Source organism: Humulus lupulus, chromosome 7 (assembly GCF_963169125.1).
Source record: "Humulus lupulus chromosome 7, drHumLupu1.1, whole genome shotgun sequence".
Classification (NCBI taxonomy): domain Eukaryota; kingdom Viridiplantae; phylum Streptophyta; class Magnoliopsida; order Rosales; family Cannabaceae; genus Humulus; species Humulus lupulus.
In genome coordinates this window covers 162,603,174-162,629,581 of record NC_084799.1, presented here as the reverse complement: position 1 = coordinate 162,629,581, position 26,408 = coordinate 162,603,174, and positions in this window count along the sequence as shown.

Here is a 26,408-nt window from a genome sequence, read left to right as displayed (position 1 = left end):
CGCGAGAGGCCACCTCCTTTGGTGCTACTTTTCATTGATGTGAGTTGGCTTGTCCATGGAGCATGATACTTGGAGTAAGGTGTCAGGTGACCTCGCGCAAGGTGGTCTTTGTGTCAGATTGTACTCTTTTGTTTCATATGCTTATTTGATGCCTTGGGGGACATGTAATGAAGGTCCTTTAAGAGTGGGGATTTTTTGGCGTGCACATGTTGCTTGTTAGGTCAATTATTTCATGTTCACAGACCCTTACTTATTTCAACACGAGATCATTTATTTTTCCTTGTGGATTTTTGGCATCCACATACCTGATACCCAATTTTGGTGAAAGTATTTTTCAATATGACCAAAATACCCCTACATATATAAATTAGTTAATTAAAAAATTAAAATCAAAACCCTAAACTTTATAAGCAGAAATTATAATCAAAAGCCTATACTTAAAATCAAAACCATATTATCTTAATAACATAGCAAAAGAAATGCTTTTTTTTACCCTCCTCCTCCTCTTCTTCTTGCAGCAATTGGGCTACTGTGTCGACTGGAACTAGGCAAGCGAGGGCCGAATCTAGCATCCATGGACCTACAACAGAGCAGGGCAAGCTGTTGGGTAAGACCAAATATGGCGTCACCCAGACTTGGACAAGCTGGGGGGGGGGGGCAGATCTGGCGTTAGGCGGACTTTGGGGTAGGACTAGACTAGATTGGATGAGAAGAAGAAGAAGACGAAGAAAATTAAGAAGGGAAAATACCAGTTTAGCCCCTGTATTTTTCCCGAATACGTGATCGACCCCTGTGTTTTGTTAAATGACAATTTGGACCCTGTGTTTTACAAAATAGATCAAAATAGCACCTTATGCCCAATTTTGGTCAAAAAAATTCAAATATAAACTTTCATTCTTAGCTCCTCGACTACTTTCTCCGCTTCTCTGAACTCATCACATCATTGACAACCCAAGAATTGATCTTATAATTGAAAATATTTTGACCAAAATTGGGTCCAGGGGTACTATTTTCATCCATTTTGTAAACACACAACATTTAATTGTCATTTAACGAAACACAGGGGCCGATTGCGTATTTGGGAAAAAGACAGTGGCCAAAATGGTATTTTTCCAATTAAGAAAAGGAAGAGAAAAAAAATTTTAATTTTGTTTTAATATTTTGTAGTCTTTTTTTTGTTTGTTTAAAATTAACTAATGTATAAAAATAGGGGTATTTTTGTCATATTGAAAAATAATTTGACCAAAATCGAGTCAAGTGTATTGCAAAACACAGGGTTTGAAAATCAATTAAACAAATATAAGGTATAAACGCATATTTGGATAAAATACAGGGACCAAAATGGTATTTATTTTTCTCACACTTTTTTTTCTTTTTATTTTTTGTAATCTATTTGCAATTATCATGCAAAAAATAAACAAAAAAATAATATACAAAATTATATGTAGATATTATCTTTGAGAGAAACTTAGAGGCCGTCAATAAAAATATTGGAATTAACAAAGAAACACATATCAATAAAGAGCGAACACGTGGTTGCTGGGCCATCAATTAACAAAGAAAAATAGAGGAGGTTGTAATGACCCAAATTTCCTAATAAGGTTTAGGATCTTGATTAGGAGGTCGGGAGGGCCATAATTGATTTATTATGTCATTAAATGATTATATGCATGATTATGTGAATTATATTATTATATGATGATAAATGCATGCATATGGGTCCACTTTTCATTGTAAGGGCATTTTGTTAATTTGGCCCGTTGAGGGCACATTTGTATATTTTCATGCATGTTGGTGAATGATGAATAATACCACATTATAATGTGGATGTGTTCGAGCCATTCTGCATGAGACGATCTTTGAATGCAAGTTATCAGTCTGGTCATAACGGGGTTAATTTCGGGGCTCGGGGTGAGTCTCGGGGTGATTTGATGATTATTCCATTACTGGAAATTAAATGGTAATGGGATGTGAATTATTAGCATTTGAGAATATTGGGAATAACAAGAATTGGAGGGCGTTAATTATGATTAACGAGATATAAGAGAAAGGACGATTTTTCCCTTGGTAGCCTTAAGAGGACTTTAAATGACCTAAGGGTATTTTAGTCTTTTGACCGTAAAGGATATATATCAGCCATTAGAAGCTTAGAAGGCTGTAGAAAACAGAGCATTCAAATTTCTTCTCCCGTACACCATTTTCTTCTCCTTTTCTCCTTAGATATTTTAGCTTAATTTGAGGAACCAAGCTAAGGAAGTGGACCTTGAGGGCTTAGGGTTGTGTTCCACCATTAAAGAGGGTTCTATACTGAGCTTGAGGTAAGGTTCTAGCCATTAAAACTTTGGTTTCATAGTCTGTTTTCATTTGGATTTCAGCTGGATTTTCAAGGTTGAAATGGAGGATTGATGGGAATTTTTGGCTATGATTGCTTGGGTTATTGTAATGCCCTACTACCTTAGAGTCGTTACTAAGTGAGTTTAAAATGTGCAATTAACTCACTAAATGAGGATTTTAGAACAAAAGTGTGATTAAACAGAAATCAAGGCTGTAATCTTTGAAAATTCCTTAATTCATTGAAAATTTCAAGTGTCTTATATTTGGGATCCCAAAATACAGTTTATAAAATATTTACAATTCAAAAATTGGTTTACAGGTAATTAACCATCAAAATCAGAGTTTAATACAGCCATTTCTCAAAATGCCCCCAACCAAAGCAGTCGGGTAGGCCAAACATGTACGCGCCGCCCCACGCTCTCCGTACTCATGGCTGGTTGACTTTCTCCTTGCCCTTACCTGCAACACAGAGCACCCGTGAGCCGAAGCCCAGCAAGAAAACTCACACAGCACATAAAATACGCATATTATACAACCATTATAATAGATAACTCACAGATAAACAGATAGTCCATAAGATTAAACGCATATACGGCCATGCCGTCCCAGAAGCATTACCAAAGCCTGGGATCTCGGTCCTCACCATAAGGATATCCCATGTATACATTGGGGTCTCACCCTGGTGGTATGCACTCTGCATGCCCAATGTTACTCTCGGCCCCACTGCTGTTCTCGGCCTTCGCCGTTCTCGGCCCTTTGTCGTTCCCGGCTCCTTGCCGTTCTCAGCTCCTTTGCCGTTCATTCAACTATAACCACATATAGCTTAACTCAAACAACATTCAATCATATAACAATTCAATCAAGACTACACCCTAACATGTAATACAATCTAGGGTCGTGCCCTGCAACAATACTTATGGGCCCATGCCCTGCTCTACGGGTACTACAATTTTCTTACCTATATCCCGAGCTCTCCAATGCACCAAAGTCATGAGCACGGTCCTCTACCCCGAGCCTCTCTGAAAACCTAGTCACAACACATATAAAACACTCTTTAATACTAACCAATCCAAAACCACTTCCCGGGACCAATCCCGTACTCCCGGGACCCCTATTTCCCTAAAACAATGCAACGGAAACATCTCCCGAGCCCCCGGGAAAAAGCCCTAAAATATGCAAAATTCACTGTCTGAAAATTACCTAGGGCCGCGACGCCCAGAAACTTTCCTGCTCCTGATGTAGCCCTGCGCCGCGGCACTAAAGAACAGGGCCGCAGCGCTCCTTCGCGAACCCAGAATTCTGGGTTTTCCCCTGCGTTTTTCCCGAGCCAAAACACCTCCAATTCAACCCAAACACATACCTAAACCCCAAAACCAATTTAAAACCCAAATGAACCATTTCACAACCTATAAAACACCAACAACAAGCTCAAACACACAATCACACCCAAAATCCATACTTTGGTTTCAGATTTCAGAAACTTAAACCATAGCTTTTAAAACTTAAACCAGAGCTTGAAAAATGTAAACCACGCTTCCAAATTCTTAAACCACACCAGATACGAAAATTCAAAGATGTTAAAAACTCTTACCTCAATCAAGAATTAAGCTTGAACTCTCTCCAATCCCAGCTTCAAGCCACTCTCCCCTTGATTACCAAACTGAGTTTCCATGCAAAACCAGCCATATTATCTTTAAATTTCCACACTTACTCTTTGAAAATCAAGCTTAAACTTAAACAAAAACAGAGGAGAAACTATATCCTCTGAACAATCTTAGCCTATACTTGACTTTAGTTGCCTCAAGCTTCTTGATTCTCCTCCTAGGTTCCAAATTTCAGCTTCCTTCTAGTTTTCTCTTTCAAATTCCAGCATAAACCAAATATGACTAAGTGTAAAACGTGATTCATCCTTTCCCTCAGCTGAAGCTATCTAACCTTTGCCAAAAGACCATTTTACCCCCTCTCTCAAAATCCTTTCCTAACTAAACCTCAAGGGCATTTTTGCCATTTCACCTTTTCTACAGTTCTATCATTTTCCTTATCTAAATTTTCTTACTCTTAATGGTTACTAATGGTCACTCAAGTTACTCAGTCACCATTAACCATTAGCTCACAACCTTAAAGTGTAAAATTCCCAAAATACCCCTAGGCTCCTCCCGAGCCAGGTATTTAATCCCGTTGTGACTTTTAAACTAATTAGCTCCCTAGGACCGTCTCGGCACAGCATCACAGTAATATCACCACTCACATTGATACTAATCATATTACACAATTATTACATTTATGCCCTCAACGGGCTAAGATTACCAATTTACCCCTAACATACAAACGAGGCCCACATGCATATTTATACCACCTAAACATGCATTCTAATCACATATTCATTCAAATACATATATTAACATGTTAATTCACTTATTTCCCTCCAGGCACGCTAATCAAGGTCCTAAACCTTATTAGCAAATTGGGGTGTTACAGTTATGATGCCTAGGACTTGTGTATATGGTATTTGGGTTCATTTGGGAGTTGGAATGAGGTTTAGAAGCTTATTTTTAGGTTGGAAATGGAGGAGTCGAAGGAGGGAAAAACCCTGGTTGTAGCGTTACAGCACCCAACTATGGGTGCTACAGCGCTAGCCAGGGGCATTCTGCCCTGCTTGTAGCGCTGGGGCGCTAGGGGGGTAGCGTTGTAGCGCTACCCTGCTTTTCCAGATTCCTGTTTCGGGCATTTTTGAGGGTTTTTGGCTCGGGGTTTCAATCCCTAAGGCTCGAAATCGAATCTACTCACCGTTTGAGTACGATTCAGGGTTCAGGGAGTGAGGTTTAGGTCAAGAACCTTTTATTGTTGATTTCATTAATTGGATTCCATATTTGGTTATGACCAGGTGACCGCTAAGGGATTAAAGGATTGATCGTTCTCAAGGGTCGTTCTTAACGTATTTCTCACTCGAACCAGAGGTAAGAAAACTACACCCCATATGTGACATGCATGGTTATTCATGAGGCATGTTGAGTGTTTAAATGTGGACATTGATTGCATATCAAATGCTTAGCAAATTGTAGCGACCCAAATTTGCTAATAAGGCTTAGGGCCTTGATTAGCGTCCCTGGAGGGCAATAAATGATTTATTATATAATATATGAATTTATATGAGTATGTGATTAGAGATGCATGTTTAGGTGAATTAAATATGCATGTGGGCCCCGCTTGGTTATTAGGGGCATGTTTGTAATTTTAGCCCGTTGAGGGCATAAATGTGATAATTGTAATAATTGTGATATACTTGTGATATATATGTGTTGCACGATCTAAGACAGTCCTAGGGAGCTGTTAGCTAGAAAGTCACAACGGGATCGAAAACCCGACTCCGGGCGAGTTGAGGGGTATTTCGGGTATTAGACGTTTTATGGGGTTAACGGGTTATAGAAATAAATATTTGGAGATATATTTGAAGATAGAATGTTTAGGAAAAGAATATTGGGAAATTTTACCATTTTTCCCTCAGGGACGTTTTTGGCATCCCGAGTTTTGAGGTAACCTTAGAAGCTTAAGTTGAATAAAACAAAGTTGAGGAAACATTTAGAACTTAGGAACCGTCTCTCCCACTCTATCTCTTTATTATCTTTTTCATTGGAAGCTTGGAGGTTTTTGTGAAAACTAATTGGAAACTAAGGAATCAAGTTAGAATTTTGGAGGCTAGGAGCTTAGGAGATTAACTCAGAGACTCAATTAAGCAAGGGTAAGCTTTTAAATTATCTTAATTGTGTTTGAATTTCTGCTGGTGTGTTAAGAGTTTTGCATGTTGGAAAGATGAAGACTCATCTTTGAGTTTGATGAGTGTTATCCCAAAAATTTCAGTTCGATGACGTGGCAATCAGAAGTGATAAGTGGAAATGCATGGTCAGTAAATGGCACATTAATAGTCAATAAATTTTTTGACTCTTCGGAGTTGTGATAAAGTGATCTAACTGATCTGATAGAATTTTTGTCCGACCGGTGAAGATTTTTGACTGACCAGTCAAGTGTCATGCTAGACCAGAGATGTGTCATGTTAGACCAGAGAAGTGTCATGCTAGACCAGAGATGTGCCATGTTAGATCAGAGATGAGTCATGTTAGACCGGTGAGGTGTTTGGCCGACCGGTGGAGTGCATGGCAAACCGGTGGAGTGCTTGGCCGGCCAGTCAGGTGTTTGTCCGACCAGTCAAGTGCTTGGCCGACCAGAGGAGTGTTTGGCCGACTAGGAGAGGTGCTTGACCAACCAGATAGGTGCTTGGCCGACCGGGTGAGGTTCTTGACCGACCGAAGGAGTGCTTGCCCGACCAGTGAGGTGTTTTGCCGACCGGTGGAGTACATGGCCCACCAGTCAAATGTTTTGGCCGGCCAGTTTTTCTCCAAGGAGTGACGTCGACTTACTAAACAGATTATTGTTATGCAAGCGAAGTTCCAGCAACAGCTTAGACAAGAATTAGCTGTACCTACGCGAGAATCTCTCAGTTTATCCCAAAGAAGTCGCATATTATTGTATTTTAAATTTTATTATTAATTAAATATTGTGAGAGTAACAGAAATGACCCGGTCAAAGGGAATATCTGATGTACAATCCATGAGCCTATAAATAAATGGCTCATGGCATCATTTTGGGGGATCTGATCTTTTTAGACTGAGAAAAACTCTCTAGTTTGGAGACTTTGGGACTGTTACTTGGGGTATTCTTGGGGCATTTTCTAAGAGAGTTTAGAGAGAGAAACTATGTATTTTCCTACTTACACTTAAGAAACTCAGTTGGCTCAAGTTCATCTGATCTTAAGTGTAGGATATATATCACAACTCCAAGTGGATTAGGCTATTACCAATAAATTGGGGCTGAACCACTATAAAATTATTTGTGTCGTATTTTTCTCTTGAAGGTTCATTGTAGTTTTGACGTCTACTCGTCGTTGGCCAAAATCGTGGTCAACATTTTGGTGCGTTCATTAAGAGCCTAAAGAGAAGAAACACATGACTATCATATTGAAATGGCGCCCAAGAATACCAATGTAGCATCCAAAAAGTCAGGCACTTCAAAAGAGCCTGTGAGATCAGAAGGTCCTAGACCACAGAACCCAGAGACTGAGTCCAGGGTCTTTCTCGAGGAGACCACTCCAGAAGTTGAACAACTCCAAGAAGCAATAGGCGCTTTCCCAGAGGAGATGATGCAATTCAATACTCGACAGGAGTCTTTCGCTGAAGAGATGGCCAGGCAGAGAGCGGCGTTAAAGCCGCAAAGGCGCGATATGGAGGCCAGAAGCGAATAGCTCAGACAACGACAGGAGGAAGTCAACCTGAGACATCGTGAAGAAGCACTTGCTCTAGAAGCGGCTACCCAATTGGCCCAAGCCAATGCTCAAGCCACGGCACAAGCAACCACCCAGGGAGCAAGAAATAATAATATTGGTCGGAGGACCACTGATAGAGCCAATTCTCGAGGACCGGACAGAAGCAGGAGTAACCCCCCTGGTTGGGAAGATGATGGCGACCGATCTAAAACTGCCTCGACGCAAAGGGAGCACTCTAGAACCCCCTCCAGGAGCCATCAATCAAAAACTTCTAGATCAGGGAGTCACCAATCGAGCAGTAAAAAGACTCCACCTAGGCAGGATCAGGCCAGAACTCCTCTAGATAAGAAGACTTCATAATTCAAATATGGGCAGGGTCGTGATGAGGTTGATAGTCATCACACCGGCCAGTCAAAGGAAAAGGAGGGCAATGACCAACAAGGAGGAAAAGACTACCCGGGACGTACCGAAAAGCCTCCACTGCATCCCGGCCAGCAGCATAATGGGAGAGAGCAAGTCCCGCGTAGTAAGCCCTCTGACAAATCAAAGAGTACGGTGTTCGATCGGGCAGGAGAGCATGCTTCTCGGAAGGATCTAAGGGACGTTATCACTAACAAGAGGAGGACCGCCCCAGTCGAAGGGCAAAATCTGAACCACCCTGCCAGTCAAGTAGAAATACTTGACGGCAGTGCACCAGATGGTAATGCCTGACCAGGCGGTCAAGACCTTGGAACTTCATCAGTTACACCAGCCATCTAAGCCCAGCTTGACGTGCTAACAACTGCAGTGCAAGGTTTGTCAAAACGACCTTCCAGGATGGATGTGATAGACCACTGAAGTGGCAGCCCATTTTGTGCCCGGATTAGAGCAGCTCAGCCGCCGACAAAATATAAAACACCGATTCTACCAGTATATACAGAAAAGGCAGATCCTATCAGACATGTTGGGAAATTTGAGGACCAGATGGAATTGCTCAGAGTAAGTGACAATTATCGATGTAGAGTTTTCCCGACTACTTTGTCAGACACCGCCTAGGAATGGTATTGGAAGTTTAAGCCGAATTCCATTACCTCTTGGGAAGCATTCAGGAAGGAGTTTTGTAGACAATTCAACACTGGCCGGACTCCACCATTTTATGCCAACCACTTGGCAAATATCAAACAAGGAAAAGATGAGTCTTTAAAGAATTATATACAAAGATTCATGAGAGAAGCCAATAGAGAAACTGTTGTAGGAGAGGAGGGGAAGATGGTTGCCATATCCGCTAGGATAACTTATCGGAGCCCTTTGTGGGATAGTATACATAGAAATCCAATTTCAACACTTCAAAAATTTCTTGACCGAGCAGACAAGTATATGAAATTGGATGATGCAATTGAGAAAGAGGAGAATGGCATAAACAATCCGAGCGGATCAACTAACCCTCCTAAGAATGATGGAAAGAAACGTGGAAATAACGGGTCTGACCACCATGAGGAAAAGAAAGCAAAGTTAAGTTCAAACAAAAATCCAACCAATTATGAGCCTCAGTTCACTAATTACACCACTCTCTCGGCCAGTCGAGCGGAGATATATCTTGCTAGTCATGAAGAGGTTCCCTACAAGAAGCCTCCCCCCATCAGGAAAGATATGAGGAAGAGAGATGTTAATAAGTTTTGTCATTTCCATGGAGATTATGGTCACGACACGAATGAATGAAATCACCTCAAGGACGAGATAGAGTTTCTTCTCCGGTCGGGCAAGTTGAGAAAGTACCGGGCAGAGACACCCCAAGGAGAAGGAGGCAGCAGCAATCCTGGGTTCAAACGACAAAGATCTCCACCCTTGCAGCCCGAACCTGTGGACTTTACCTTAGACACTATATGTGGAGGTCCACACTTGGCTGAGGATAGCAACGAAGCAAGGGAGAGGCCTGCTGAGCCAGAGTGCTAGGATCAGGAGCCACTAGAACGGCGAGCGTTTGTGAATATATTATTTCTAAATATCGCTTTCAGAGTGGTAGTTTAATTTCAAGTTATTTAACTTGTTATTTAAATTTGGTTTATGAGCTGGTTATTTGCTGACCAATTATCTATTTTTGAACAATTTTTGTTGTTTAAGACTCGTTATTAGACACGTATTGTCCTTTTTTAATTTACGAGTAATAAAAGAGATTACGCGCAGCGTGGTCGATTCTTGCTACAAATGTGCATGTGTGTTAATTATCCGAACAATGTTCAACTGGTCGGTAAAACTGAACAGTGTTCAACTGGTCGGTAAAATCGGACAGTGTTCAACTGGTCGATACATTCAAGCAGTGTTCAACTGCTTGAATATTTTCCATATATTCTATGTGTTTCACGAGTAATTAACTACTCGAACAGATTCAGTCAAGTAGCAAGTGACTAAGGATCTTTCAACCCTCGATCATTTGGGGGGCACATGGGGTACACTGGTATGTAATTTAACACAGGCAATGAGAGCACGGGTTAAGATATCTGTTTTTAGGCTGACTTGTAAATTTTCGAAGTCCAAAAAGGCCATTAAGCTAACTTGTTTGACAAAGCTTGAGTAACTTGGAATTTTTTTAAATTTCAAGTTAGAAGCAGATATTCGTGTGACAATAAACATTGTGCTCATAAAATGTTAGAGCAATAAGAGTGTGAGAAAGTATACTTAGTATGGACTTATGAAATGCCTAGAATTTCTAAGTTTGAAAACTAAGTACTCATGCGAAAATATAAGGCATACATCAAAGTGACTTTACTATTCACAAAAAACATATAACTTTTTAAGTCTAAAAAGACTTAGAATGTTTCAAGTTAGCAAAGAAAAGTAAAGTATAAATGCCAATAGCTCGGCTGTACGAGAAAAATATCAAAGCTGCTAAGCAACAATTTTCTTCACAAGAAAAAAGAGTAAACTACTGGGCAGGTACAAAGTTTAGCTGATCAGATGCAAAGTTTTCCTGGTCGGGAGAGCAGATACAACTTCCCTGGTGGTCGACTGAGCATATATCACTGGTCGAGTAGGAAACTCTGTTGTTGAGCATAACTAACAACGATGAGTCCCTAGAGTGAATCAAACAAACACAAACAAATGAATGCAAAGTATATACTACATAGTGGGAAAATGTTTTTGAAGAGAAGTCAATTTTCCCCAAGATTGATTGAGAGAAATCAATCTCTCAAAATACTTTTGAGAGATTCGAACAAGGCATTTTGATGGTGTTTGGAGGGATAAGTTTTAAGCATGTTCTTAAATAGCTATGCCATATTCCCGATCAGTTGGGTGATGGCCGAGCAGATGCCGAGCATGTCCGAGTAGGCCTGCGCGCACGTCCGAAGGCTGGTGTTCGAGCAGCTTGGGGCTGCGTCCGATCGGGTGTGGGCTGTGTCCGAGCAGCTGTCCCGCTTGCCTGAGCAGATGAAGGAGTCTTGTGTCCAAGCAGATCAAGGAGCATGCCAAAGGGATGTGCATCCGAGGAGATGCACGCCCGAGCGGTTGGGGTGCATGGCCGAACGACTGGAGGAGCCGTGTGTCCGAGCAGATCAAGGAGCATGCCGAGGGGATGCGCATCTGAGGAGATGCACTCCCGAGCGGTTGGGGTGCATGGCCGAGCGGCTGGAGGAGCCGCGTGTTCGAGTGGTTCGAGGGGCCCGCCAAGGGGATGCGTGTCCAAAGAGTTGTCCATCCGAGGAGATGCTCACCCGAAGGGTTGGGTGTCCGAGGATATGGTGCGTTCGAGGAGCAGAGAGGCTGGCATGCTCGAGAAGTGATGTCCAAGGAGCAAGGGCATGCAGCCGAGTGGTCTGATCAGCTAGGAATGGCTAAGGCCATGGGTTTGTTGGGCTAATGGAATAGTTAAGTCGTGGGTTTACTACAAAAATGAAGGTTACTGACCGGATGGAAGCTTTTGGATGACCTCAAAAACATTTTACTAGAAAAAAAGTTTCTCATACGAGTAAATCATATAATAAACTTGGGGGCACATGTTATCCCCAAAATTTCAGTTCAATAACGTGGCAATCAGAAGTGACAAGTGGCAATGCATGGTCAGTAAATGGCACATTAATAGTCAATAAATTTTTTGACTCTTCGGAGTTGTGATAAAGTGATCTGACCGATCTGATAGAATTTTTGTCCGACCGGTGAAGATTTTTGACTGACCAGTCATGTGTCATGCTAAACCAAAGATGTGCCATGTTAGACCAGAGATGTGTCATGTTAGACCAGAGAAGTGTCATGCTAGCCAGAGATGTACCATGTTAGACCAGAGATGAGTCATGTTAGACCAGTGAGGTGTTTGGCCGACCGGTGGAGTGCTTGGCTGACCAGTCAGGTGTTTGTCCGACCAGTCAAGTGCTTGGCCAACCAGAGGAGTATTTGGCCGACCGGGTGAAGTGCTTGACCGACCGAAGGAATGCTTGCCCGGCCAGTGAGGTGTTTGGCCGACCGATCAAATGTTTTGGCCGACTAGTTTTTCTCCAAGGAATGACGTCGACTTATTGAACAGATTATTGTTATGCAAGCGAAGTTCCAGCAACAGCTTAGACTAGAATTAGTCGTACCTACGCGGGAATCTCTCAGTTTATCCCAAAGAAGTCGCATATTGTTGTATTTTAAATCTTATTATTAATTAAATATTGTGAGAGTAACAGAAATGACCTGGTCAAAGGGAATATCTGATGTACGATCCATGAGCCTATAAATAAATGGCTCATGGCATCATTTTGGGGGATCTGATCTTTTTAGACTGAGAAAAACTCTCCAGTTTGGAGAATTTGGGACTGTTACTTGGGGTATTCTTGGGGCATTTTCTAAGAGAGTTTAGAGAGAGAAACTATGTATTTTCCTACTTACACTTAAGAAACTCAGTTGGCTCAAGTTCATCTGATCTTAAGTGTAGGATATATATCACAACTCCAAGTGGATTAGGCTATTACCAATAAATTAGGGCTGAACCACTATAAAATTATCTGTGTCGTATTTTTCTCTTGAAGGTTCATTGTAGTTTTGAAGTCTACTCGTCGTTGGCCAAAAGCGTGGTCAACAATGAGGTTTTGAGCTAGTATTCTTGTTAGGTTTTGTTACTGAGACCATGGTATAACTTCTGGGATGATTAAATTAAGTTGTTAGGTTGATTTTGGGGTAAATTGGATGGGTTTTCATGGCAAAAAAGGAGGATTTTTCTGGGCTCGAGGGGTTGGGCCGTGAAATTGTTCTTGCTGAGCCGCGGTCCCTTAGAACATCTGGGCGCCTGAAAGTGGAGGCGCGTCGTGGTGCCCTACAGGTAGGGTCGCGGCGCGTGTGGGCAAAAATGAGGCAGGGCCTCTGGTTAAGCTAGGGGTCGTGGCATGGGTTCTTGGGGCCGCGGTGCTTAGAGAATTTTTGGGCTTTAAAGAGGTTTTAGGCTCGGGAATACAATAGTTAAAGCTCGGGATGGATTTTATCACCCGGATTGATAGAATTCAATGTCCCAGAGACTAGAATTATCACCCAAAGTTATTTAATGGATTATAACTTGATGGATGGATATTGTTGGTGCGTTGTGACTAGGGTTTCAGCGAGGCTCGAACTAGGGGATTGTGCCGGGACATCGGTGCTTGGAAAGCTCAGGACACAGGTAAGGAAATTGTTGTACCCATAGAGCAGGGCGAGGCCCTATAGCTTGTGTTTTAAGGCATGTACCTATATGATTGTACTGCATGGCATAGCCCCATTGATTATGATTATACGTGTTTAAGTGTTTATTTATTTATGCTATGTGTGCATATATGTGGATGAACGGCAAGAGCCAGGAACGCCGAAGGCCGAGAACGGTGAGGGCCGGGAACGGCGAAGGTCGAGAACGGCAAGGCCGAGTACGGCAAGGGGCCGGGAGCAGTGGTTAGCATGCGGAGTGCGAGTTTCCAGGGCAAGACTCTATAGGATACCTGGGATATCCTTATGGTGTAGACCGCGAACCCAGGGCCTGGTATAGCGCCTGGGACGACATGGTCGTATATGTTTAGCCTATTGGCAGCTTGATTATATATTGAATGTTAAATATGCATATGTTATCTGCTTGTGAGGGTTTTCTTGCTGGGCTTCAGCTCATGGGAGCTCTATCGTGTAGGTAAGGGCAAAGGGAAAGTCGACCAACCTTGAGTCGGAGAGCGTGAAGCGATGTGTACATGTTTGGCCTGCCTGGCTACCACGGCTAGGGGGTTTTTTGGGAGATGGTTGTATTAAAATTAGTTTTGTCATTTAGTCGACCTTTATCATATTTTGGAATTGTAAATATTTCTAAACAGTATTTTTGGGATCCCAAACGTTTAATGTTTTATAGTATTCAATGAAATGGAATTATTTTCAAAGTATGTGACTTTCTTTACGGTTTAGCTACACTTTTGTCTTAAAACCTCAATTAGCGAGTTGATTACACATTTTAAACTCACTTAGTAACGACTCTAAGGTGGTAGGTCATTACAACTTGGTATCAGAGCGAGCCAAGGTTTATGGTTTTTGGAGAATGACCGAACATGTATGCTTGAATATGTGCTTAAATGCCTTGTTTTCCTGCTTATCTTATACAGAGCATGATGAATGATTTAACATATGCATGATGCCAGGGCATGGCCCGTTGAGTGTTATGTGTTATTTTTATGTTATGTGGATTATAGTTTATGGTTGACTGATGTGATTGGGAGGTGGTTTTGGATGTTGTTATCATGCCTGATGAGCGGCGTCGTTGATTGCAGGCATATTTGTTGAGATGCCTCGACAATCATCGAGACTCCACGGCAGTAGGGCCGATGATGACAACCAAGGTCAGGACCCTCCACCTGCCCCACAGAATTGGCAACAGATGTTTGTCGAAATGGAAGTAAGAGGAAGAGCTTCAACAGTTGAGGCAGCAGGCCCCTCTATAGGTCACTGGGTTGCCAGTTCAGCAGGTTATGGTGCTAGTGCCGGTTCAACCTGTTGTGGAAAACATGTGGGAACCTTTATATGAGAGGTTCAGAAAGCAGCATCCTCTCACCTTTGAAGGTGGACCAGACCCACTGTGGGCAGAGTAGTGGATGAATATGATTTCCTCTATTCTGGATTTTATGAGGGTTGAGGCAAACGAGAGGGTAGCTTGTGCTAGCTACATGTTCAGAGAGGATGCCCACATCTGGTGGGACGTAGTAGCTCAGAGGAGGAATGTGACAGTTATGACTTGGGAAGAGTTCAGGAATATCTTCAACGAGAAATACTACAGTGTAGCAGTCCGAGCTGCAAAGGTTGACGAGTTCATCAACCTGACTCAGAATCGATTGGCAGTTACTGAGTATGCTCTGAGATTTGACCGGTTTGCGAAGTTAGCGCCGGATTTGGTGCCGACTGATGCAGCAAGAAGAGATAGGTTTGTACGGGGGTTGAATGTTATGATCGCCCGTGATGTAGAGATCACTTTAGATCCAGAGACTACTACCTATGCTCAGGTTGTGGACAAGGCCCTTACAGCTGAGGGGGTCGAGGATCAGATTTGGAGAGAGAGTGTTGTTAGGCACGATGCCAGGAGGACGGTGCCTCATTTTATTGGATCCAGTCGGGGTAGTGGTTCCAGTGAGCAGAAGAGAAAGGCCCCAGATTCTTTTGTTCCTTCTAGCTCAGATAGGAGGGCACGGGGTGCTTTTGGTGGCCATCAGGGCGGAGGTGACAACTGGAGGAGCTTTCCAGTGTGTCCCCGGTGCAGATGACGACATTAGGGTGAGTGCAGGATCAAGGCCTACTTTATTTGTGGGAGTGCCAACCATCTGAAGAAGGACTGCCCACAAGTCAGGAAAGAGGATCCGAAGCAGATCGACAGTCTCGCTTCTGCCAGGGTGTTTACTTTGACTCAGACTGAGGCGGAGGCTAGCCCTTCGGTTGTGACAAGTCAGATTTCTAGTGCTGGGTTTTCTTATACTGCATTGATTGATTCGGGAGCTACTCATTCGTTTATGTCTGCTAGAGTGATAGATCAGCTGTGTAGACCTAGTGTTTTGAATGCTGGGGGTTTTCAGACTTTGTTTCCAACTAGGGAACTGGTAGTCTCTAGGATATGGATTAGAGCTTTACCAATAGAGATAGATGGTAGGGAGTTTTCTGTTGACCTGATTGAGCTTACGATGGATGACTTCGATGTGATCCTAGGATGGATTGGTTATCGAAGTATGGGGCGACGATTGACTGCAAGCGCAGGATGGTGACTTTTGAACCAAAAGGGGAGGTACCCTTTGTATTTGTGGGGACAGTTAATGGACCGCGGGTACCTATGATTTTAGCATTGAAGGCTAGAGACCTAAGCAGGAAGGTTGCATAGGATTCCTAGCGAATGTTGTGGATACCTCTAGGGTTGTGTCGGTTGGACCGGGGGAGACCAGATTGGTATGTGAGTTTCCAGATTTATTTCCAGCAGATCTGCCAGGGTTGCCGCCGCAGCGGGAGATTGAGTTTGTTATAGAGTTGGCGCCAAGGGCGGAGCTAGTAACTAGGACACCTTATAGAATGGCTCTGGCAGAGTTGAAGGAGTTGAAGATCCAGTTGCAGGAGTTACTGGATTTGGGGTTCATCAAACCGAGTTTCTCACCATGGGGTGCCCAGTGTTGTTTGTCAAGAAGAATGATGGATCTCTTAGGATGTGTATTGACTACATGGAGTTGAACAAGTATCCACTGCCTAGGATCGACGATTTATTTGACCAACTATAGGGAAAGTCAGTTTTTTCTAAGATAGATCTCTGGTCAGGTTACCACCAGTTAAGGATCAAAGAGGAGGACATACCAAAGACCGCTTTCCGCACGAGGTATGGACACTATGAATTCCTGGTTATTTCCTTTGGATTAACCAATGCCCCAGCATCTTTTATGGACATGATGAATAGGGTATACAAGGACTATTTGGACAAGTTCATGATTGTGTTCATCGACGACATTCTGGTGTACTCTCAGTCAGAGACAGAGCATGAGCAGCATCTACGTTTGGTGTTGCAGCAGTTGAGGGAGCATAGGTTATATGCTAAGTTCAGCAAGTGTGAGTTTTGGCTACCGCAAGTTACATTTCTGGACCATAACATTAGTAAGGAGGGGATTCTGGTTGACCCAAGTAAGATTGAGGTAGTGAGAGATTGGCCTAGACTGAGCAGTGTTCCTGAAGTTAGGAGTTTTCTGGGATTGGCAGGATATTATCGGCGATTTGTTGAGGGGTTCTCCAGGATAGCTATGCCATTGACAGAATTGACAAAGAAGAAGACAAAGTATGTTTGGACATACAGATGTGAGAATAGATTCAAAGAGTTGAAGCAGCGTCTGATCACCGCGCCAGTGTTGAGTCTGCCGACAGATAATGAGAAGTTTGTGGTTTATTGTGATGCATCCAAACAGGGTTTAGGGTGTGTGCTGATGCAAGCTGGAAAGGTGATAGCCTACGCATCGAGACAGTTAAAGGAGTATGAGCAGAGATATCCCACGCATGATCTAGAGTTGGCAGCGGTGGTATTCGCACTTATGATTTGGAGACATTATCTATATGGTGAGAAGTTCGAGATATACACCGACCATAAGAGTTTGAAGTACTTCTTTACTCAGAAGGATCTGAATATGCGCCAGAGACGGTGGCTGGAGTTGGCTAAGGATTATGATTGTGACATCCTATACCATCCAAGGAGGGCTAATGTAGTGGCTGATGCATTGAGTCGGAAGGGCCCAGGACAGTTGTTCAGTTCGAGACAGATATTTGATAAGTTATCTAAGGAGATGACTAGAACGGGTATAGAGTTGGTGTTTGGTCGGTTAACCAACATCACTCTTCAGTCTACACTTCTTGAGAGGATCAAGGAGGCACAGGGGAAAGATTCCCAATTGAGGGGTTACAGGGAGAACGTCTTAGCCTGAGCAGCTAAAGACTTCTCTATCTTGGAGAAGGGGTTACTAAAGTACAAGGGTCGGATCTATGTTTCAATGGATTCTAATATCCGGGGGGAGATCTTAGATGAGTCGCATACCACTCCCTATTCTTTACATCCAGGTACGACGAAGATGTACCAAGACTTGAAATCCTTGTATTGGTGGTCGAGAATGAAGAGGGACGTGGTGGATTACGTGGCTAAGTGCTAAATGTGTCAGCAGGTTAAGGCTGAACATCAGAGGCCAGCAGGGTTGTTGCAGCCTCTAGGGATTCCAGAGTGGAAGTGGGAAGATATCACCATGGACTTCGTGGTTGGTTTGCTGAATACCGTGGGATAGCATGACTCGGTGTGGGTGATTGTGGATAGGTACACCAAGTCCGCCCACTTTTTACCTATCAGGACGACTTATACTGTGGAGCAGTGTAACGCCCTGGATACCCAGGACCGCTACACTGTGTACTTATAAAGGTGCAGGTCTTGCTAATCAAGTCATTTAGTCAAAACGTGTCACTAAACCATAAATTTACTAGGGTTAAAATGGTTTTGGTCTCAAAAGATACATTTCATATATTTAAGCAGATTTACATATGGGATCCCAAAAAGGAACAGTGTTTAAAGGTTAGGTTACAAAATTTCCAAAATACAGACCACCATCAGCCACTCTAAGGCAAAATAAACATATATATATTTTCTATTTCTGTTATCCTCACAACCGTGGCGGCTAAGCAGTTGGTCATGTACATTCCGCTCACAGAGCTCTCCAAGTCAGGGCTGATCAAGTTTGCCCTTGCCTTTACCTGCACCACGTAGCACCCGTGAGCCAAGGCCCAGCAAGAAAACATAATATACATCACAACAATCATAACAAGAGAATAATTCTTTAAGCATGATCAAACACGTAACATTCCACATTAATAGCATAGCATGTAATCGGAATCAAAGATGCAACCACTCATTAATAATAGTCAAATCACATAATAACTAGGGCCGACAACTTAGGCCGCACCCTCTGTTTACCCCACTGACTCCGACCCCCTTAAACCGAGCTCAGTGCATAATAAGCTGTCCTCGGCTACCAGTGGTCGAGTTGCGCCCTGTGCGCAAGTGTAACCTTTGGCACTCTTAGGTCGTTGGTTTACTATTTACATGGCATAATACCATCCTTTTCAAAGCATACATATTAGGGAACCCTTAGTCCCATTATAAATACACAACCGGGTGCAGTTTTCTTACCTTTAGCTTCTGAATGTAATGACTATGAGCGATGCTCCTTGAGCGCGATCCGATCCCCGAGCCCTAGCTTAGCGCCTAGTCACAACCAAGATAAAGGATACCATCAACAATCTTAAAAGAGCTTCTAGACAAAGTTCTAGTCTCCGGAACATTGAACTTCACCAAACATGGTAAAAGATTCAATCCCGAGCACCCTAGGTTAAATTCCCAAGCCTAGAATCTCAAAATCCCAAAATCCCTTAAGGGTCGCGACATGGCCCCAACCAGAGGCCTCCCAATGTCCAAAAACAGACACAGGTCACGGCCCTACTCAAGCCATGTCGCGGCCCGCCCTCCTTCCTCAGCACACATCAGCTTCGAAGGGTCGCGGCTCTCCAAGAACTATGTCGCGGCCCGACCCCTTTGAACCCAGAAAAACCTCCATTTTTGACTCCCAAACCTCACTCAAACTCCTCCAAAACTACTCCAATTCCACAACTCAATTACCCAAAGACTTCCCACAAGATTCCAGCAACACAACCCAGCTAAAACCTAAACTAGAAACCCATCAAAAACCCATTTCAATCACTAAAACTTTCTAATTCAAGAACACAAAACCCATCCATGGAAACACTATAACCCAGCCATTAAACCTTAAATTCGAGCTTACCTCAACTGCAAAACCAATCCTCCAAGAGCTTTCTGGGCTAACTTCCAAGGTTCTAGCCTCAATTTAATCTTCAAATCCAAAACCCAAAAACCACTTAGAACACCCTCAAAATCACAGAATTTCAACCACAGAAAATGGGATTTAATGCTTACCTCAACCTTGATTATGTTCCTTTAACAATCCTTGAGCTAATCCTCCAAATCCCAGCTTTAATCTTCAGAATTCCAGTCAAGACCTCTAAGTTTCTGTGTTTTTCTTTGGGAGAGAAAGAAAGAGAGGGTCGGTTTGCTATATTCCACAGTTTTCTAAAATCTTCTTAAGTCTATCCTTAAGCAATTAAGTTAATCCCAAAGCTCGAGGTACCGGAAACGTCCCCGAGGGCAAAATGGTAAAATTTCCCAATATTCCCACCTAGACTTCCTAACCTCAAATATATCTCCAATTACTTATTTTCATAACCCAATAATCTAAATAACCACCTGATACCTGAAATACCCCTTGACTTGTCCAAAGTCAAACATTAGGCCCCGTTGTGACTTTCCCGCTATCTAGCTCCCTAGGATCGCCTCAAGTCGCCCGCTGTAGATTTACCCACATAATAATGTGGTTTTCACAAGTATAACATTTAACCACATTTATATATATATAATCATACAAGCATGCTTATCATGTAATCATGCATTAAATCAATAAATTCACACATAAACTAATTATGCCCTCCTTGCACACTAATCAAGGCCCTTAAGCCATATTAGTGATTTTGGGTCGTTACAAGCAGTATGCCGAGTTATATATGAAGGAAATTGTTCGACTTCATGGGGCTCCGAGGTCGATAGTATCCGACAGGGACCCCACATTCACCTCCAGGTTTTGGGAGAATCTGTAGAAAGCTATGGGAACACAGTTACAGTTTAGTACCGCTTATCATCCCCAGACAGATGGACAGTCTGAGAGGACCATTTAGATATTGGAGGACATGTTGCGAGCCTGTGTGCTAGACTTTGGGGGATCTTGGAGTAAGTATCTCCCTTTGATTGAGTTCTCGTACAACAACAATTATCAGGCATCTATCGGAGTGGCTCCGTATGAGATGTTATATGGGAGGAAGTGCAGATCACCTATCCATTGGGATGAGACGGGTGAAAGGAGGTACTTAGGTCCTGAGATGGTTCAGAGGACCAATGAGGCGGTTGAAAAGATTAGAGCTCGAATGCTCGCCTCCTAGAGTCGCCAGAAGAGTTACTTAGACCTGAAACGCAGGAGCGTGGAATTTCAGGTTGGTGACCATGTGTTCATTAAGGTTTCACCTTTGAGGGGAGTGAAACGATTTGGTGTTCGGGGCAAGCTGAGCCCTAGGTTTGTTGGCCCCTTCGAGATTCTGGAACGGGTTAGAGTGGTAGCTTACAGATTGGCGATGCCTCCAGCCTTATCAGGGGTTCATGATGTGTTTCACGTGTCCATGCTCCAAAAGTATGTGTCTGATTCGACGCATGTTCTGAGTTATGAGAATTTGGAGCTGGACCAGGATTTGTTATATGAAGAGAAACTGGTTTAGATTCTTGACCGGAAGGACAAAGTCTTGCGGAGCAAGACCATCACCTTGGTGAAAGTGCTGTGGAGGAACAGCAAGGTTGAGGAGGCGACGTGGGAACTTGAATCAAAGATGTGGGAGCGGTATCTCGAGTTGTTCAGGTAATTTCAAGGACGAAATTTCTGTAAGCAGGGGATAGTTATAGCGACCCAAATTTGCTAATAAGGCTTAGGGTCTTAATTAGCATGCCTAGAGGGAAATAAATGATTTATTATATAATATGTGAATTTATATGAGTATGTGATTAGAGATGCATGTTTAGGTGAATTAAATATGCATGTGGGCCCCGCTTGGTTATTAGGGGCATGTTTGTAATTTTATCCCATTGAGGGCATAAATGTGATAATTGTAATAATTGTAATATACTTGTGATATATTTGTGCTACACGATCTGAGAGAATCCTTGGGAGTTGTTAGCTAGAAAGTCACAACGGGATTGTAAACCCGACTCGGGGCGAGTCGAGGGATATTTCGGGTATTAAACTTTTATGGGGTTAACGAGTTATAGAAATAAATATTTGAAGATATATTTGAAGATAGAATGTTTAGGAAAGAATATTGGAAAAATTTACCATTTTACCCTCGGGGACGTTTTTGGCACCCCGAGCTTTGAGGTAACCTTAGAAGCTTAAGTTGAATAAAACAAAGTTGAGGAAACATTCAGAACTTAGGAACCGACTCTCCCACTCTATCTCTCTCTTATCTTCTTCCTTGGAAGCTTGGAGGTTTTTGTGAAAACTAATTGGAAACTAAGGAATCAAGTTAGAATTTTGGAGGCTAGGAACTTGGAGCTTAGGAGATTAACTCAGAGACTCAATTAAGCAAGGGTAAGCTTTTAAATTATCTGAATTGTGTATGAATGTTCGCTGGTGTGTTAAGAGTTTTGCATGTTTGAAAGATGAAGACTCATCTTTGAGTTTGATGAGGTTTTGAGCTAGAATTCTTGTTAGGTTTTGTTATTGAGACCATGGTATAACTTCTGGGATGATTAAATTAAGTTGTTAGGTTGATTTTGGGGTAAATTGGATGGGTTTTCGTGGCAAAAATGGAGGATTTTTCTGGGCTCGAGGGGTCGGGCTGCGGCATTGTTCTTGCTCAGTCGCGGCCCCTTAGAACATCTGGGCGCCTGAAAGTGGAGGCGCATTGCGGCGCCCTACAGGCAGGGCCGCAGCGCATGTGGGAAAAAATGAGGCAGGGCCTTTGGTTGAGCTGGGGGCCGCGACATGGGTTCTTGGGGCCGCAACGCTTAGTGCATTTTTGGGCTTTAAAGAGGTTTTAGGCTCAAGAATCCAATTGTTAAGGATCGGGATGGATTTTATCACCCGGATTGATAGAATTCAATGTCCCGGAGACTAGAATTATGACCCAAAGTTATTTAATGGATTAGAACTTGATGGATGGATATTGTTGGTGCGTTGTGACTAGGGTTTCAGCAAGGCTCAGACTAGGGGATTGTGCTCGGGACATCGGTGCTTGGAAAGCTCAAGACACAAGTAAGGAAACTGTTGTACCCATAGAGCAGGGCGAGGCCCTATAGCTTGTGTTGTAGGGCATGACCCTATATGATTGTACTGCAGGGCGTAGCCCCATTGATTATGATTATACGTGTTTAAGTGTTTATTTATTTATGCTATGTGTGCATATATGTGGATGAATGGCAAGAGCCTGGAACGGCGAAAGCCGAGAACGGCGAGGGCCGGGAACGACGAAGGCCGAGAATGGCAAGGTCGAGTACGACAAGGGGCCGGGAGCAGTGGTTAGCACGTGGAGTGCGAGTTGCTAGGGCGAGACCCTATAGGATACCTGGGATATCCTTACGGTGTAGACCGCGAACCCAAGGCCTGGTATAGCGCCTGGGACGACATGGTCGTATATGTTTAGCCTATTGGTGGCTTGATTATATGTTGAATGTTAAATATGCATATGTTATCTAGTTGTGAGGGTTTTCTTGCTGGGCTTCGGCTCATGGGTGCTCTATGGTGCAATTAAGGGCAAATGGAAAGTCGACCAACCTTGAGTACGGAGAGCGTGAAGCGACGCGTACATGTTTGGCCTGCCTGGCTGCCACGACCAGGGGTATTTTTGGGAGATGGTTGTATTGAACTTAGTTTTGTCGTTTAGTTGACCTTAATCATATTTTGGAATTGTAAATATTTCTAAACAGTATTTTGGGGATCCCAAACGTTTAATGTTTTATAGTATTCAATGAAATGGAATTATTTTCAAAGTATGTGACTTTCTTTACGGTTTAGCTACACTTTTGTCTTAAAACCTCGATTAGCGAGTTGATTACACATTTTAAACTCACTTAGTAACGGCTCTTAGGTGGTAGGGCGTTACACAAATCTTGCTTACTTGTGAATGGCACTGACTTATTAGTCAGAATCGGCAATGGTGTCGGTATTAACTATGAAGTTGTGACTTACTAGTCAAGTTCGGCAGTAGTACTGAGCACTGGTCGTATAATATTGACATATGAGTCAAGAACGGTATTAGCGTGTTTAACGCAAGCCTAAAAGATTAGATCTAATCGACATAAGAATTATCATCAGAAGCATGAAATGCTTGACCAACCTTAAGTTCGATGAAAACCAAAAGCGCTTGTCTAGTCTAAAGGCTAGTTATTTAGAGACAGAGCCAGAAAGGCTATGGTGACCTACACGTCACATGGCTAGGAGGGTATACGACCTTAGAGATAAACTTATCAGTTATCTACACAGAGATGGACTTATCAGTCATCTGACCGAGATAGACTTATCAGTCATCTGACCGAGATAGACTTATCAGTCATCTGACCGAGATAGACTTATCAGTCATCTGACCGGGATAGACTTATCAGTCATCTTCTCAGAGTGCAGGACTCCAAAAACATTTATTTGTACCTGCTTGCATGCATGAGTAGGGTTATTACTGCTAGGCATGCCTGTTATGACTTAGTAACATGTTATTACTTGTTCATGAGCATATTAAGTTTTCTTGCTGAGCTTCGGCTCACGGGTGCTATGTGGTGCAGGTAAAGGCAAAAGAAAGCTGGAGCATCCTTGAGTTGGAGAGCTTAGGTGACGATGTGTACATATGCGGCTGCTCGACCGTCACGGCCGAGGGTTTAAAGAGGAACTAGGGTTAAACCCTATTTTGCCACTTAGGTCGGCTGGTTGCAAATATTTTGTTGTAATTAACCCTTAAATTATATTTTTGGGATCCCAATGCATATGGCAAACGTTTTATCTTAATCAATTTTTTTTAACCCTAAACCGCTAATCATACTTAGTTACACGATTATGGCCAAATGACTCTATTAGCGAGTTCAGCACTATTTAAAATGCATACCGTAACGGTTCCTAGAGTTCAGGGCGTTACAGAGTTAGTAACGAAATCATTGTTTTGGTAACATTGTGTAATATTGCCAAAAAAAATTAGGTATATAATTATAACAAAATGCAAGCATTAGGTATTTATACCGCCAAATATCCATCTTAAAAATAGTAAAGAAATGAATAGATTCAAAAATCTAGAACTACTTAGTAAGTGAAAAAGTAGTAACCAATTATTAATATCGCTAAAAATGAATATATGTAGTTAGCAAAAAACAAATAAGTTCAACAACCACTTGCTAATATTGTTAAAAATAACCTAGCGGAATAGAGCAAAAAAAAAAAAAAAGAGAAAAAACTATTAGGATTGGTAACTCATAACCATTCTAGAATTGAAATCATAAGTAACTATATACTAAATTGCTAAACATACCTAAAAAATCTATAATTTTTCTGAAAACCAACAAAAAAACGTATAAAATGAACCCAATGGAATAGAGAAAAAAAAATAACTATTAAGATTGGTAGCTCATATCCATTCTAGAGCTGAAATCATAATTAACTAATACTAAAACACACACACACACAAAATAAATAAATAAATAAAAATAAGAGACTAAAACAATTCCTTCCTAAGATCCATTTGAAAATTTATAAATAAGTAAGAAAATCAATATTTTGCATCTTAAAAGTAAATAAAATTGGACAAGGACCAAAATTAAAAGTAATGTTTGTGACAATTAACATTTGAAATTTACCCTATAATTTTTTGGGAATTTTTAAAAAATATAGCTTTTATGCTATCACTGTGCAAAAATATGGGGATTATATTTTTCTTAATTTGTATTAGAAAATTTATTGAAGAAATAAACAAAGTATGAGAAGCACAATTACTAGCTAACTAAATATGGAAGCTAAATTTAAAACCAAAACACATCAACCAAATATGGGTGCTGTTGTAAATTAGAATTCCACTATTCTCTCTCTCAAACCCCAGTCACACAAACCCTTTCTCTCTCCAAACCCAGTCGCACAAACCCATTCTCTCTCCAAACCCAGCTCCGGCGACCCTCTGTTTGAAAGCCCCAACCGTTCGAGACCCCAGCTCTGCCCGAGCCCCACCATCTGAACCCAGGTGCAATTTTGCACCTCCTCTGTGGCGTAACTCCGACCCCATCCCACGACAACCCACACCCAGACGCAAACCACCCCTCACCTCCATCTCCATCACTGGGCATATCCGAGAGTCTCGTCGATCCCGAGATCCATCACCACCCCTCTGCAACTCGTATCCAGAACCCCGACCTTAGCACTCCAAGCTGAGAACCAAGAACCCGAAAGCTCCACCCTAGCCCGGTCACACCCAGGTGAGTCCAGCCCCGACTGCCGACCATTTTCATATCTGATTTTTTTTTTCTGTTTTCGAGGTGATGTAGGGAGGTGGTCAGAGTGGAGGGTCGACAATGAGAGGCATGCGGCAACTAGGGTTCTTGGTGAGGGAAGAGAAGAAGATGGGAGAGAGAGAAATGGGGTGGATCTGTTTTTTTTCTTTCTATCTTCAGGTCTGTGGTAACTGGTTACCTTACTGCTCTTTGTATGTATATTTCTAGGGGTAACTAGTTACCTTCACGTTATGATATGTGTGTATATTTCTGGGTTCTTTATGGTAACTGGTTGCCTATGTTACTAAATCATACTTATTTCTTCTTCCTTTTTTAATGAAGTGTTCTTCCTCTTTTTCCTTCAAATTTGATGTTTTTTTTCATATTTAATATGAGTAACCCATCATCTCTCTTATGTTAACTAGTTACCCATAGAATGTTACTCCTCTCAGGGTAACTGGTTACCCTTCTTGATACATGTTATTTAACCTAGTTCTATGATTTTTTTACATACCTGTGAATAATCAATAAAGTAACTAGTTACCTTACCCAAGCTTTGAAAAAAAAACACGTACAATCTAAAAAAAAGAAATAAATGTTTATAAAAAATAAAAAATAATAATAAACACAATTCATATTAAAAAAAATTGCAAAACAACCAAAGAAAAATTTAATATAAAAATAGTTTTATAA